At 40.4% G+C, this 3,008-nt stretch overlaps 1 non-coding gene across 1 annotated transcript; it reads left to right on the forward strand.

The window, feature by feature from the left end:
- The first annotated feature begins 1,947 nt into the window (after nucleotides 1–1,947).
- On the forward strand, nucleotides 1,948–2,036 carry TRNAY-GUA (transfer RNA tyrosine (anticodon GUA)). Its single transcript is given in 2 exon segments — nucleotides 1,948–1,984; nucleotides 2,001–2,036. It is a non-coding gene; the product is annotated as a tRNA-Tyr (tRNA).
- Nucleotides 2,037–3,008: the final 972 nt, after the last annotated feature.

Genomic DNA, 3,008 nt, shown 5'->3' on the forward strand with positions numbered 1-3,008 from the left:
AGGTCCCCACAATGAACAATTCTCCAACCCAAGATGTCAATAATGTTGCTACTGAGGAACTCTGCACTAGATTAGAGTTTAATATGACTGTGCATTGTAAAATGCGAATCTCATGTTTCCATATCTCATCAATGATAAATAACACTAATGCCTCTTTTTTTCTTACTCTGCTTTTCTATTCCTAGAATGGTGCCAATAATGCTATATAATTTGACATCTCTATTGCCATTGCTAATGTGTATTCCTTAAGAATAAAAGTGCAGAGAATGACCAGTCTATTGTTGCCAATTTTAGTTTTCCTCCTAATAGTTAAAAGAGATAGCTTTAACTCCCTCCGCACCTGCTGTTTTCTGAACCCTGAATATATTTTCTTTTGAAATGTGAATTTGTGGTCAAAAACTACTGAGGCTTAAACATTTCCTAGCCAGAGAATTTAACTCTGCAAGATATCACAATGGTGGTGATCTTAATTAATGATATCCTATTTTACCTGCACAAAAATGTGAATCGTGAGTATAAAATGTCATTAAAATAAAATAACTTACACTTTGCAAAGTGTCTCTTCATTTTAAATTGGCAGCTAAAGGCCCACTGTGAGTATGAGACGAAGTAAATTCTTCCAATATGAAACAAATTTCAAACAAGGTTTGCTTTTTGTAGAATACACACAGATAAAATGAAAGCTCTTCATCACTGTTAATGAAAACAAGTCCTTGGTAGGGAGAGAAGCAAATGCCTGAAACGTCAATCATGATGTTTACAGGGGAACAGCACATTGAAAAGAAGTCATAATCAACTAGCTGGGCCAAAAAATGTTGCCTTGTGCTTTAAAATTTGAATCATAATCTGTAATGTAAACATGTCTCAGAGACTTCTGTGAAATCTTAAATTGTAGGTGTAAAGTATTACAACTTTCCTCAACTCCACAGAACTGCTCATCAGTTCTCCGCTAATCACTCCTCTTTGTTTTGTTATGAATGACTGTAGTCAGGCTATTTAAGGTAACTGATGCATTCAGTTGTCAGTTGTAAATGTCTGTGGAGAGTATCACAAATGAACCACAATTTGATTTAAATCTTTTTTCTTCTTAAGCAAAATGGCAGGATTTGAAAGAACACAAAAAGTACATCTGTTATCATGACAAAAGCTGGAGAAACAATGAAGAGAAAGATTAGAAGGCAAAAACACCTGCAAGTAGAAGTTAAAGACCTTTTTTTTTTTTTTTTTTTTTTTGAGACGGAGTCTCGCTCTGTCGCCCGGGGTGGAGTGCAGTGGCGCAATCTCGGCTCACTGCAAGCTCCGCCTGCCGGGTTCACGCCATTCTCCTGCCTCAGCCTCTCCGAGTAGCTGGGACTACAGGCGCCCGCCACCACGCCCGGCTAATTTTTTGTATTTTTTAGTAGAGACGGGGTTTCACCGTGGTCTCGATCTCCTGACCTTGTGATCCACCCGCCTCGGCCTCCCAAAGTGCTGGGATTACAAGCGTGAGCCACCGCGCCCGGCCAAAGACCTTTTAGTAAAGAGAGAATGAGACAAACGCCCTTCTGGTAATTTACTGTGTGAAAACAAATCAACCTGGGAGTTAAATAAGAAAGCTGCCAGAGCTTGAATCGAGTATTCAAGTTTGTGATATTGATTTCTTCACAGGCATCTTTTGTAAAATACACTTAAAAATTTGGCTACTTCCTGTATCTTGCAGTGAAGCTACAATTCATCTTTATTTAAATGCAGTTAGATGAAATGGAGTTTTCCTCAACCCCCCTTTATTCATTTAAATATCAGCTAATATTGAATGCCTATTGTGTGCCCAGCAAGACCTAGCAGTTACTGCAGCATAGGCATACTAGTTATCTGTTGTTGCATAGCAATTGGCCCTCAAACTTAGTGGCTTAGATAGAACACTCATTGTCTCCAACAGATTCTGTGTGTCAAGAATTCAGAGCGGAGCCTTCGATAGCTCAGTTGGTAGAGCGGAGGACTGTAGTAGATGGAGCGTGGCAATCCTTAGGTCGCTGGTTCGATTCCGGCTCGAAGGACTTCGTGTATTATTTTCAGCCTCATTTTTACCATCCTGGCTAACACGGTGAAACCCCGTCTCTACTAAAAATACAAAAAAAATTAGCCGGGTGAGGTGGCGGGCGCCTGTAGTCCCAGCTACGCGGGAGGCTGAGGCAGGAGAATGGCGTGAACCCCGGGGGGTCGGAGCCTGCAGTGAGCCGAGATCGTGCCACTGCACAAAGGGCGAGACTCCGTCTCAAAAAAAAAAAAAAAAAAAAAAAAAGAATTTAGGAGCAGCCTGGTAGGGTAGTTTTGGCTCCGGACCTCTTAACGACATTGTGCTCAAAATATCAACCAGGGCTGTAGCATCTGAAGCCTTGAAAGTGGCTGGAGAATCACTTTCCAAGATGTTCACTCACATGCTGCTGGTTGCTGGCAGGAATCCTCAGTTCTTCCCCATGGGGGCCACTTCATGAGTTGCTTGAGTGTCTTCATGACAAGGTGGCTGGCTTTACCCAGAGTGAGCAACCCAAAACAGAGGTAGACAATTTCTCTTATGACCTAGCGTTAGAAGTCATGCATTGTAATTTCCATACTATCACATTGGTTAGAGGTCAGCCTTAAAGGACTGACTATACCAGAACATGAAGAGCAGAAGGAGAGGCTCATTGGGCCATTTGGAGGCTGGATCCCATGATGGCTAAAATCTCATTGATATTTACAATGAGTTAGTTTTAAGGATTAATACTAGAGATAAAGTCCCTTCTTTTATTGACCTTATATTCTGGTGGAGAAGACAGAAAATAAACTAATATAAATAATAAAATAATAAATTATTACATACAAATATTTGCCATTAAAAGAGAAAGCATGATAAAGGCTCACTGGGTGGTGAAACTGGGATAGTTTTTACAAGATCATTAAGCAAATTCCTCCTCAAGAGACGTTTAAAACTGAGAATTCAGTGACAAGAAGGATTGAAGCATTTGATGCTCTCTGGAAATGTACTA

Source organism: Symphalangus syndactylus, chromosome 21 (assembly GCF_028878055.3).
Source record: "Symphalangus syndactylus isolate Jambi chromosome 21, NHGRI_mSymSyn1-v2.1_pri, whole genome shotgun sequence".
NCBI lineage: Eukaryota > Metazoa > Chordata > Mammalia > Primates > Hylobatidae > Symphalangus > Symphalangus syndactylus.